General features: G+C 38.8%; 1 pseudogene; it reads left to right on the top strand.

Moving 5' to 3' along the window:
- Window positions 1-7993: 7993 nt before the first annotated feature.
- On the top strand, window positions 7994-13393 carry LOC127217520 (spindlin-2-like; annotated as a pseudogene).
- The last annotated feature ends 590 nt before the right edge of the window (window positions 13394-13983 follow it).

The following is a 13983-nucleotide window of genomic DNA, read 5'->3' as shown; positions in this document are numbered from 1 at the left end:
ATCAATACTTTCTATTTGGTATGTTGTATATATAGAGAAATATATCCATGTCTTTTTTGATTTTTGGGTCTGGAGAAAATAAAGACTTTTTGTTTTTTTGGGGGGTTTGAGTTTGGTTTGGTTAAGTTTGTTTCAGGTTTTTTGAGACAGAGTTTCTCTGTGTAGCTTTAAAGCTAGTCTTGGAACTGAATCTATACACTAGGCTGGCCTCCAACACAAGATCCACCCGCCTCTGCTTCCTGAGTGCTGAGATTAAAGGAATTGCCACAACTGCCCGACACAAAAGAATTTAGAAATATTTGAGACATAGCACTGTTGAATTAAATTACATATAGAAAGTTAGCTTACATGTTTAAACAGTAGCTACATGTGCACATACACATAGTACCGGGTAAAAGTAAGAGACAATAACCAGAGTGTGACCTCTGACTCTCATGTTCCAGCAAACAGAATGGACATTTAAAGAGACAGAGTATACTTAAAACTGACAGTAACAAAAAAGCAGATCCAGTGTGGATTGAAGAGGCAAGGTTTTAGTGAGCCCTACCAGGCCCTATAAAGACATACCATTACACAAACAAGCCATTTGAAGCAGAGCCAGTGAAAGAAGAATTTAGAGAAAAAAATAAAAGGCAAAAGTATATGAATTATGTCCAGCAGCCAGGTTTGTTGGCATAAGCAGGCTAGACTATCCCTCTTCTTAGACATTTAGTGGGCCAACACATGGTTAAGCCACATGGTTTATATTTCGGTTGCCATAAACACATTGGAGTCTCTCAGAATTTAGAATATTTTGACATATACATTTGCAGGCTTTTTTTCTACTCAACTGAGACAGAAAGATGTGAAACCTGCAGGACACTAGATTCCAAGAGGCATAACATCCTTAAAACACCACTGTAAGTCTGAGCAATGAATATACTTATCTATGGACAGTGCTACAGTACAAAACCTGAGAGAACCTGCTTGGATCTGACACAGGAAAGCACCAGTCAGTATGAGTGATGCTTGGGTCCAAAATGCAAAATCCTCCCTCCTGGGATGAAAACAAAACTTGCAGACCATCCTGAGAAAATGCTGCCTCAGACCAGCCCACAGTGAGCAACTGGCATCTGGGCAGAGAAGAACAGGGAGTTAACACAGCTGCATGAAAAAGAGGAACCCACCATCCTAGGCTGAATGGCATCCCAGAGATAGGACAAAGAGCAGAGAGAGAGATATTGAACATGAGCTTAAGATGTCCAGTGGAAGAGGACTTTCCCAGGTGGAGGGAGGATCCTGTCCTGAGAAAGGCTTAGCCATGATGGGAAGAGGAGGGAAACAGACATGGGAAAATAGCATAGGATACACTTCTTACTATGACTCACTAGAGGGTGCCAGTAAGGAAGCATATGGTTTGCTATGGAGGATGTGGGCTTAGCTTCCTTGAGAGTGGCAGAGAAGTTGTAATGTCTATCATCTCCAGCATCCTAGAAACTATGAGAGGATTGGATAGGCACAAGCTGATTTTGTGGTCCCTCAAGCACAAATCAGGGGCCAGGGCTCCCACAGCCAGAGAGAAAAATGTTACCAAGTATTGGGATTTTGAATGGGACTAAAGGCTAGAGACCATAGTCCTGATATGAGATCTGATTCATGGAAATATGGGCATAGGCACAGAATGAGGGACAGGCTCACCAGACATGGCAGTGGTAGATGGAAGAATCCAGAGATCCTTAGTTGGAAAAGTGACCGAGTTGAAAGTTACAGGGTCGTGGTATACCTCAGACTGCCACAGACAGGACCAAATACCAGGATAACCTGCTGAATCACATGAACCAATGTGAGGATAAAGCTTCAAGGGAAACTTAGCGGACCTGGAATGGGGGATCATGGTAAATCCCATGGCAGGTGAGGGTGCCAAAGGCAGAGGGACATACATTCCAGGCATAAAACAGAGTTAAATGAGAATTTTATTAGAAAGGGGAGTGGGGGAAGGAAAGAGAAAATACGTAAAGAGACACAGAGACACAGAGAGGACAGAAGAGAAGAGCAAGAAAGAAAATTCCTGTTCGCCCCAGGGGAAGAGTGGGAAGAGAGAGTGGTAGGAGAGCCAGAAAGAAAGGAGAGAAGAGAGGAAGAACAGCCAGAATGAGATCTGGAATGAGAGCCTAAATGAGCAGGGTCTGTCTTTTAATGGGGTCCTTCACACCTGTGTGCAGACTGCTACTCATGGAAATCTGGACTGACCAGAGTACTGCCTGAGTGCATTAACCTGGTGAATAGCCTCAGGCCACCATCATGCCTGCATCCTTACAGTGGCCACTGAGGTTACAGGTAAAATGTGATTCCAGGAATTTGTACCTAAGTCTTAGGAATGGGGATGGGCTATGAAGTTGGGGATGAAGGTTCAGAGGAAGAGGGAAATTATGGTGTTAAAGCTAGCCTAACAATGCTATGAACCTGTGGATAGGCAAAAAAATCTCATAATGGTTTTTTCTGTGATGGTGGAGGTTTCAGTGTGTTGTGAGATTTTCACCAGAGTAGATGCTGAGACATAGATTTAAGCCAATAGAAAGCCATTACTAGGCAGCTGTTGACTGACTACAAGGTATGTTTGGGATCTTATTGTAGCCCAAGTCGTTCTCAAGGGGTGTTTTAAGCAGGAAAACAATGTCCTGAGTTGACATACTTCAATTAACAATAAAAGTTAGTCAGAGGATGAAGTATAGAAGCCAGAAATTAAGCAATCCTATACTCAGACAGGCTACTTTTGCCTCTCTCCAGCTTTTATTTATTCTCTGAGCCTTCCAGCCCCTTCTCCTGTCTCCTGCCTTGCTGTTGGCCATTCATGTGCTTAGCACAGTAAAACTAACATATTTTCACAGAGTTAGACAAATGCAACATGAGAAAAATGCTACACATCTTTCAGTCATGAAACAAATACTTCAAGCAGAAACAAAAGAAACACATCTTTAATATTACACAATACAAAAGATCTCTAGTTTATAAGGGTGGACTTGTAATAACCTCTATTTGTGTCTGCATGACAGTATCCAGAAGCATTGATAGGAGAAATCTTGGGCATATCTGTAGGGAATTAATTGATTTGGTTAATGGAGGGGACAGACCATTCTAACTGCCTGACTGAATGAAAAACAGAGAATGAAATATGGAGGTGCATCTCCTGTTGCTTCATAAAATCAAGATGTGATGTTACCAGCTAGCTGCATGCCTCTTCCATTTCTTCTTTTGTTGTTGTTTGTGTTTGTTTGATTTTTGTTATTTGATACAGGGTTTCTCTCTGTAGCTCGGGCTGTCCTGGGATTCACTTTGTAAACCAGGCTAGCAACAAATTCAGAGATTGTCCTGCCTCTGCCACTTGGGTTCTGGGATTTTTCATGTGTGCCATCACTGCACAGATGTTTCTTCCATTTCTTTTGCCATGCCTTTCTTGCTGTGATTGAATATATTCCCTAGAAATATCTGTCAAAATAACCTCCTTACATTGCTTCTTGTCAGTTATTTTCATCCAGCTTTGAGAAAAGTAATAAGGTGTTGATTGGAGAAATTGTAGAGTTTGATGTGTTGACTGTAGGATAACCAGTAGGTGATAGGTACAGATAGTCCCAGTATCTTAGAATAAAAGAGTAAACAGACATGTCTTGGAGAACCTAAATTCCTGTGTGTGTAACAAGAAATTATGCAATACCAGACAGGGCTTCCCAATACTCTATATGATCCATATTTCACCCTCTGCCTTCCTTCATGTTTACGTTTTTTTTTTTAATTGGCAAGGTTAAACATACCACACACAGAAACACAAAAGAATCCACCAATCATTTAATCCCTGAGTAGTTACATGGGCATATGGTGGTTCTATCTGGCTCAGGGATAGGAAAAGCAAAATGAGGCTTATTCATTAATGGAGGTATTTAGGGATTCAGATGTGTGTTGATCTTTGAAGGTGAAGTAGTAGCAACAGTACTTGACAGAACACAGCATCTCCTCTTGTGATGACCACAAGCAATTGTCATCACCATCTTTTTCACTTATTGGTGAGCTCTCACCAAAAGGCACATGGCTTTTCATAAACACAGCAACATTTGGATGAGGGACGGCCCAAGTGTTCATTATCAATAGAGTCACTTGACCACTCAACCTTCTTGCCTGACATTGCCTTGTCGAATGGGTTGGACAGATTGCAATTTTTGATCTCATCATCCAGTCCAATGGTGGTCTCTGAGATGGCTTCTGTTAGCTTAAATATTTGCTCTTCCATAGCAGAACTGGAAAAAAAGGCAGGCAATAGGATCTGATGTATACAAGGAGTCTGAGGAAATGGAAATTTGAACCCAGTCAGTTACAATTAGAATTAAATCTTACATTTGATTTTTCTTAGCATTTTCTCCCTTGTGGTACCCAACTCACTCTTTTTCCTGAGTTGCTTCTTTGTTCAAAATCAAGTCTTGAAGCCACAGAAAGTAGTTTGGTTACCAGTAAAGTGGCAGAAAGGAAATCTTGGCCAAACTTCTTCAATATTCTGTCAGATTAAAAAGCAAATGATATTTTACGATGCATGTCGTTATGAAAATTACCTTAAAGAAATCACCACATGGATCTTCATTTCTGATTTTTATTTGAGAAATCACACACACACACACACACACACACACACACACACACACACACACACGTATATATCATTCTCTATTTGAGTTGTCTATGGTCTACTGCCTGTACTGATGATGGCTAAAAGCAAAACTAGAAAAGTATTCAAGTGTCTTGCTTCTAAGGGAATCTGAATTTCATACTTGTATCCTTCTGGAATTATTTACTATGAAAAGAATGCAATTTCCTGTGCATCTTAAGTTTTAATGAAGTACTAGTGTGAAGGCAGGAAATGGATAGCTTAGATGAGTAATTAAACATTCACATTAGTATTGGTGATGAACAGAAGGAAGACAATTGTCAGTAAGGTGGTCATTTAAAGGGAGTAATCACTTCTTATTTAAGGATTGATGAACGTTAAAATGAATGTTGACACCAGATTTGATGATGAGGTTGAGGACAAGACAGGTGGGGCCACTAGCAAATAAAACTATTGGAGTTAGAAATCCAGAATCCCTGGTTTTAAATGGCCCACTTTATATACTTATGCATTTAATTGGGATCCCCAACAGGTCTTTCTGGTCTTATCTATGTATTCTGTCAGGTGATATCCTTAGTAGGATAGCTTTGTTCTTACTTTGTTTTGCCTGTCTCCATGACAACTACAAGACATAAATGGAATGTCTGTTTCTATCTCCAAAGACACCTAAATTTGAATAGTCAACCTACTGATAGACTTGGAAAATATTGATTTGATTAACCTTAGACATGCTTGTTTCATAATGGCATAAAACTCTTAAAAAAAAAAAAACTTTGGCAATCATTTCATTCCTGACTATCCCTGGCAAGTCCTGGAAATTTCATTTACCATGTGGATCTAGTAAAGCTGTGCCATAATTTCTTAAATTTTTTTCATCACTGTATACTGATTGAACAAAGCAACTGGCTTCATAAACCAGTTTTTGTTTAAATATATCATGCATTTTGACTATATTCAGCCTCCATTAATTTTTCATTTCTCTCAAGGCCCTTTTCAACTTTTAATAAATTTTTTAAGATTACATTTCTCCAGTCCAACCCATAGTGTCTAAAATCCAAGCACAGCACATATATTTTAATTTTTCACATCCTATTGTTATGGTCAAAAGTAGATTGAAAATATTGCATGGGTCAACATTTTTTGGCCTACAAATCTATCTCATAATCCAAAAGCGTACAATCCCACTAGACTTTAAGTAAATTAAAAATGTAGGTGAGTGACATCATTAACTCTTTAAACCATGTTCAGAGACCACTAGAATGACAGAATTAAAATATTTAAAAAAGCAGTACTATTTTCCAAGATTTACTCTATCAATATGTTTTATGTAGACACAAGTATATCAAAACTTGATTAAGGACATGGACACTGTATTTCAGTTAAATGACAGGCCTGCTTTATCGAACCATATTTTGAAATTTACAGATTGATTAGTTGACTCTGTGTGTATTTTCATGATATTGAATCATTATGTATTTCTCCTCAAATACATGCAATCAAAGGAAAACATTTCTCCTCTTTCTGGGAAGCTCTCTTTAAAACTGGCATGATTTCTTCAAGTATTTCACAAACCTGAATAGTGAAATAATAAGTGCAATGTTAATTTATGTCTGAAAGTATTAAACTACAATTTGATATTAATTAATAGTCAAACCACAGTTCATATTACATATTTTTCTTTGCATTGTTGTGTTTTTTTTGAATTCTTAAACATAATTACCAAATACCTGTTGTATCACTTATTGGAAGAGACGTTGTATGGTTCCCATTTATATTGGTAGAATTTTCTATTTCAATTTTCTATTAATCTTGAATATTTTATATGATATAATTCGAAGCTCTGTTGTTTATGAACAGATATTGAACACAATCTAATAACTGTTTCACATTCCTGGGGAAGGAGTCGTTATGTAATTTTACACTCATTCTCTTTGTCTCCAGAATTTTTACTTAAAATATAACATATATTACTAATGTAAAATTATGCATGTATTATGGTCTATTATTTAGCATTTTTGTATTAATATTGAAGTTAACTCATAAAACAGTTGATTTTATCATGGTATTTTTAGAAACATGTCAGTATATTGTATTCCTATTCATCCCCCTCCTACATGTTTTTTTTTATTTCCACATTCCACCATCTCCTTCTTGTTCTTCTCATTATTCCTCATTGTTTTCTTTTAAGCATACCTACAGCTTCCATTTAAAGTCAGTTTTCTATAAACAGAACACATATAGGCAACACTTGTGATAGGACTTGTCCATTTTAAAAATATCTTTCAAAACGGAAAGTTCAGATGTTGAAAGAACATATACACATCTTTCCAGTAAACTGAGAATCTAGTGTGCACCTTTGTGAGAACCAAAGACTCATCTGAACTGACCCTTGCCACCCAAGGAAAAAAGCCTGATTTTTTGTTTCTAAATGTAGAATATTAAATCACTGTATACAAGTAGTTCATTTTTACACATTCATCTATTTTTGATTATCTAGCCTGATTACATGATTTGAGATTCCATCACATGTCACTTATAATGGCTGCCAGAAATTCAGAAAACATCAAATATTGCTAAAAATGTTGGGTTGGTTGTTGTTAGATAAAAATCCCTAAATACTTCTGATGGAAAAGAAGAACTGTAGCTAGGTTGGCTTTTGTAGGTTGAGGGCATGCAGCAGCATGAGTATGGGTAACTAGGGTGAAAGTAAATGGAAGAGTTTGGCATTCAGAAGACAAAGCTGGGGAGGAAGAAACTTGAGGGGGAAAAGCTGGAGAGGAAGAATGACAAGCAGTAGGAACAGAAGGAGCCGAAGGGGTAGATGGATGTTGAGGATGAAGTGTTGGAAGTTCATCAGAGGGGTATGTACTAGTGGAGGCTTCCTCAGATTTAGATTTCATGGCTAAAAGGGCATGAGATGGAGATGAGGAAGATGAAAGAGAATGTTTAGCAGAGAGGTAGTAGAAAGTTTGGATGTGTGCTAGCAACTTTCATCTACCATTCTGCTGGTATTAATTTGAAAGTTTCCATAAAATGTCAGGAACCAAAGAGCCATCAGGTTGCCAATTTGACTTATTATATATGTTGTTTCTAGGCCATTTCTTATTACAGACATGTATGATTCTGGGTGCTTTAAAGAATAGCATTAAGTGAAAGGGTTTTACATTTTCTAGCAGACATCCCAGTGTAGTGGATGTGCTTTTGACTTTTGTTGATTTATTTCCCATGGTTGAAACAAAAATGTCAATGATTGCTCTTGGAGATTGTCAGCCTGAAAATGAGGTCAAGGGCAAGACTGGACAGGACTCAGCAGTCTGAAAAGCTATAATCAGTAACCACAAGAGGCTTAAAGCTGAACGTTGAATGTACCGCTCAGCAAGGTCACTACTAGACTTCACCCATGGGAAATGTACCAGAGGTAATGGTCAGCAAGAGAAATTCTCCGTGCCCTTAAAGACCGAGACTGGGGGCTCCCCTGCTTCCAAGAACACCCGAAGGTTAGTGGAAGATCAACAGCCTTCAGATTCAACGAAATGTTTCCCTTGACCAGGAGAAGGCGTACCTTAGTGAATTGTAGCTGCTGTTTGATGGTGATCTCAGCAAATGTGTAGATGAAGAGTGGGATGTCATTTGGGATCAGGATCTCCAAGTGTCTCGGCCAACCAATTGCAAGTGACTGAGGTATTGTAGAGAGAGCATGTGTCAGTTTCACAGCACCAAATATTTTTCTTTGGCTACAGTGGCAGACAATGAAAAACAAGACTCAACATACCCACGTAGAGTTTTTTGATGTAAGGAAATAACTGGGGTGGGATTAGGTGTTGCCCAACCAGGAAGAGAGAAGAGAGGAGGCATGAATGGCACTTGCTTAAAAGGGGATGGTTGCACATGCATACTGAGTCCTTACAAAGCCCTGTTTGTGACGTATCTATGACATGGCCACACAGGTATGGTGTGCCCCACTCTTTGTCAAGGCGCAGAGTCAGGATAATGCCAAAGTTCCAATAAGCATCTTATATACTTAGTATGTAGAATGTAAGTAAAAATCTATCAGATGTATGGCCAATTTAGAAAATGGAGCATAAATGAACACCTATAGAATTATGAGGATTAAGGCCTGGCAGAGGTACAATAACTGTTTCAAAGAAAGACAATAAGCATATAATTGTAGATAGTGGAAATCAAAGAATAGTGCTGGCAAGATGATGTCAGTTAACTTGAAAAATAGATAAAGAAGGGCAAGAAAGAGGAACATGAGCATATTTTGATTGACCTTAAAAGCTATATGGTTTGGTGAAATTAAAAAGTGTGATAAGAGAAAAATGTGGGAAAGGGATCTTTTTGTGGTTAGTATCTATGAGGACATTGTTGGGCAATAAATAATTTTATAGCTATGATGGTAATAGAAGAAATACTTTATAACATAAAATCAAAGGTGTTGTGTCATTGGTTAAACATCATGTAGGCTTGTACGCATCAGTTATTCCAGAATATGTTTGTGCAAAATTCAAAAGCTTCTGCAGCACAGATCTATCTGACCTTCTATTATGAACATTGATACCCTGAATATTCACCATGATAGACTCTCTATACTAGTTACCTTTATGAGGTTTGACAACTCAAAATTGTGAATGTGTAAGAACAGTCATAAATTGAGTTGGAGAGTTCAGAATTGAACTTGCCCAAAGGACACATCAGCACAAATCCTATAAATACAACAATAGTTTGAAAATAGGCCTTAAAAAGTTTTAAATAAGTAAATTGTTAGAAATTGCAATAGAGAAACAAATTTTCAATTGCCTTTTAACATGATAACTCAGGGATGTTATGAATATCGTCAGTGACCTCAATTGCCCTCATGTCAAACTTTTTTTTTTTATTCTTTTATACCCAGATAATTTGTGTGGCTTGTTTGCTTCCAAGTCTAGTTTGGGCTTTTAGTGTGATAAACATATTAACTAAATGAAGCTATATTATTAGCTAAATGTGCTTAGTTCTTAAATCAGCAGATAAAATGGATCTAAAATAACTGGGTACAGTATTGGGGTGCTATATTAAAATAGGAGGAACATGCCCTGAGTTGATACAGAATAGTTTTGAAAGAAAAAAATTTCTTAAGAGTTTACAATGAAGTGACTCTTTGTCCCAGTGTCTGTGAATGAGAAAGAATTGATCTGTAAAATGTTAGACAGCTCTGTGTTTCTAGGGTGAAAGTGACAACACAAAATAGAAGACAGGAAAATTTAGGTTTTGGGGACATAAATGTGTATTTGCATTGCAGGACTGATTAACAAAATTGTATAGACTTATTAGCGTAAACAAGAAATAAATTATTTCCTCAAAATTGTGAATTTCCTAAATCTGAACAAAAGGTTTAATTATTTTAATGTGTTTCTCTTGGATTCTAAGTGTTGGTCTCTACTTCTGACTTCAGATGGCCTGATCTGTGTGTCCCTGTATTCTAATTTTTATAAGAGCTCCAATTATATAGGGTTAGAACTTAAATATTTGATAGAATTTGCCTTAATTACCTGTACAAAGGCCCTATCTTCATAAAACATCACAATCTTAGAGACTGCATGTTGAGATTAAAATATGACTTGATGGGGAAATAATTCAGTCCTTAACCCTGAGTACCTAGGGTATACCTGCTACATTTTTCAGACAATTCAAACAAAAATATCCCATTGTTTAAAAAAAATTATTTGTTTTACTGAAATGTATTAGAATGAAACCTTCTCCAACATCTAATATTGTTTCCAGAATGTAGGTTATGTACCACACAATATACATATACATAAAAGACAGAAATATGAATCACTCCCATAGTAGTGTATGAATAACTTAGGCAATGAATTTAAAAATTAAAATCACAATGACAATAATTTAAAGGTAAAACAAGCTAGTATATTTTAATTTCAAAAATAGGTATTCAAATGTAATAGATACATACTGTTTTAAAAAAAACAAGGAACAGTGAAGAGGTGATAGGTGGTAGCACACCAACATTGGGGAGGCAGATGTAGGCAGATCTCTAAGAAGAGTTTGAGGACAGCCTGGTCTACAGAGCTAGTTCCAGGACAGCCCTGGTTATAAAGAGACACCCTTTTGGAATAAAAAAGAAAGAAAGAAAGAAAGAAAGAAAGAAAGGTATTTGGGAAGTGTCAACAATTGTATTTGTCAGTATATTATTCAAAGAATTATGTCTGTGCCTAATGTGAACTAACTGAGCTGCAAGTTGGAATTATGTGATACTGGATATCCACATCTTCGGAGGCAAAACTCATTATTCTTATATATTAATTAATGTATATTTATAAATACGCATTCTGTATACACAAAATGATCTATGAACAAAGTGTTTTTATGACTAATCTTGGTGAATTTTATGTTTTAATGTGAATTTGACAATGCAAGCAAATGGCACAGTAAAGAGACCACAGAGGTGGCTGCTCCAGGGTAGGGGTGGCAGGTTTTTATTTTAGGTAAGAGAAAATGAATATCCAGAGTCATCTGGAAGAATCCGGAGTGGTGAGAGAAGGACATAGACTGGACACAGCCAAGGCCTAATGCAGGGAATGGAAAAATATGCAGGTTATAAGGAAAATGCATAGGGTAGGGAAGCCCATTATCTGGAGCAGCCTGGGTCTTTCCAACAGAAGAGCAAGTGAGAAGGGCTAGGATCCAGGCCTGGGCTTTAAGGTGTTTAATACATTTGTGTGAAAAGGAAAGTGAAGTAACTTGAAGGCCAGCAAGGACTTTGATATGCAATCAGAAGTATATGTCAATAGCACCCCATTTGACCCTTTAGGCAGAGACAAAGGAAAGTACTCCTTTTGGCTGACAACCCACTTTCACTAGTTTCAGGGGAATGCTTCTTTTATCTAACCACCAGAAATGCACTATAGTTCAGTTTGAGCTAAGCTTAGAGTAATTTTGGAGCAAGTCAGTGGTCCTGCCTTTTTAGGAGGAAATTTACTATGCATTGTAAATTACTATATAACAAAGACATTAAAAAATTTCAAAAAAAATGCACCTGAAGCAAGAATAGGAGAATGCAAAGAGATGACATTAAAGAACATAACATGACTCAAGGACTCAAGGTGATGAACATTGGAAATAATAGCAATTCAACAGGGTCACCAGATGAAAAAGAAACTGTATAGAAAAACAAACAAACAACATCAAAACCACACACCAACACCAGAAAAAAAACAACAAAAAACAAAACAACAACAACAAAAAAACCTGTATAATTAAGCATAAAAGGGAGGAATCCACTGATTAGAAAATGAGACTCAAACAGAATGAAGATGAGATAGTAGCACACTTGATGGAATCCATGGTTGCAGTGCAGCTGCCTCCCAAGGAGGAAGGCAGAAGAACCTGCTAACTCACCAGCAGCAGGACACCAGCAGCACTCAGCTCACATCCCTTGTCCCTTCATACTTCCAGACATCCATGGCCACAGACTAGCATGCAGGCAAGCTGGTGGCTCCTCTTTTTGGGCCTTAGTGAGCACTGCCTAGTCTTAGTGCTTCTCTGCTCACTTTTGATGGAGGCAGAAGCAAAGTGGCCAATACCTGTTGCAGAGCTCTGGACAGTACACACAAAGAAACTAGTTCCTAAGTGGGCACGAGGCAAGAGTGGTGTGGGAGGGCAGTGGCCTGAGGGAGAAACAGAATAGCAGTGGGCACGTGTGGCATGCATGGGGAGGAGGACCAGGGCTGCATTAGGAGCCAGGCACAGATTCAGAAATGAGCACAGTGGAGCATGGAGGAGGGGGGAAGTGGTGAATACCCAGAGGAGACCTGGGTCTGCAGCCAGGACCCTGATCCCCAGGCTGGGACACTTAAGGCACTGAGGTTGAAGGCAAGGTGGAGGAAGAGAGGTGCTTTGCATTCCTTCTCTCTGCCTCAAACAGGTTAGATCCCATGGCACTAGAGCCCTAGGCTCTGGGAGCTCAGCTTAAAATGGCCAACTCTGGTGACTCAGAGTTCCTAGTCCTGCTGGTTGTGCACTGCCCCACTGCCACTTTCCAGCCCATCCCAAGTGCACTAGGGAAGCTAGAAACAAACAGCACAACAGCAGATGCCCAGGCAGGTTTGTCTTCAGACTTCTTAGGGGTGGTTATGTATCAGTGCCTGGTGCTGAGTCTTCCAACCAGGAGAAGTTGGCAATTTGTCCCCTTAGCTAACAGGCTCTTCCTATTTCCCCCTCCTCAGCTATGGACCCAGGACCCAGCACCAGCAAAACTTTGACTGTGTGTATGGATTAAAACTTCACAATGACAAGTGAATAATATTCCTTGAAGTTCTTTACGAAAGGGCGGAAACATCCAAAGGTCTTGATCCTATGCTAACAGATGACATCATTGGAAAAGAAGTAGCACAACTCTTTGAGGGAGTGTATGGACTTAAGGCTCACTGGAGGGGGATGGTCCTGGGTCAAGCACCAGTCTCAACAACCTGTTTCTATATTACCTATGAGAAAGATCCAATCCTGTATATGTACAAGCTTCTGGATGATTATAAAGAATGCAAAATTCTTATCATTCCACACTTGGATGGGGCTCCTCCACAAGAAGTAGATCTGGGAATTGCAGGTGGTCTAATAGGCAAACCTATAGAATACAAAAACGAAGATGGGACTTCTAGAATTGGGAAGGTGATTCACTAAGTTGAATGAAAACCATTTGTATATTTTATCAAATTTGTGGATGATTTCCATATCTATGTCTAAGATATGGTGAAAAAGATCTGATTGATTTGTAAATTCATGACACAACTGTTGAAATAAAGTTATGATTTCTAGATATCCAGAGGCCTTTGTTTGCATTGGCAGCTCACAGTGAGCTTAACGGTTGGTTGTGCTGACAAAGACACATTTCTGTGGGTAAGGCGTGCTATGTGAGTTCTCTGCAGTGTGGAAACACTTGGTGTGTTTTGGTGGGTGGAGCAAGGAAGGATGGAACATCTGTCAATTCAGTCCTTGAGAAAAGTGAGCTCATATCAAGGAACATCATCTAAAAATGGAATGTGACTTAGCTGGTCAGGATGAGGAGAGGAGGAGAAGGGACTGGAGATGGTCTGTGGAGGAGGGGCATGAGTAGGTGACTGTCTAGGTACAGAAGGAAAGTAGACAGAATGCGAGAGATGCCACAATGAGGGGAGGGACAGAGTGAAGGATGAAACATGGATGGGGAAGGGATGTTGGAGGGATGTAAAACAGAGTGAAGCCTTCTGGTCACTTCTGGCCCTCAGAAAACCAGACCTATTCAGTAGAAGAATACACAGAGCAGACTACATGAGGTACTCAATAAGGATACTCAAGGTCTGCTCCACAGGGAGGAC

The sequence above is a fragment of the Phodopus roborovskii genome, unplaced genomic scaffold, assembly GCF_943737965.1.
Source record: "Phodopus roborovskii unplaced genomic scaffold, PHOROB, whole genome shotgun sequence".
Lineage (NCBI taxonomy): Eukaryota > Metazoa > Chordata > Mammalia > Rodentia > Cricetidae > Phodopus > Phodopus roborovskii.
This window is presented reverse-complemented; position numbering and strand designations above follow the sequence as displayed.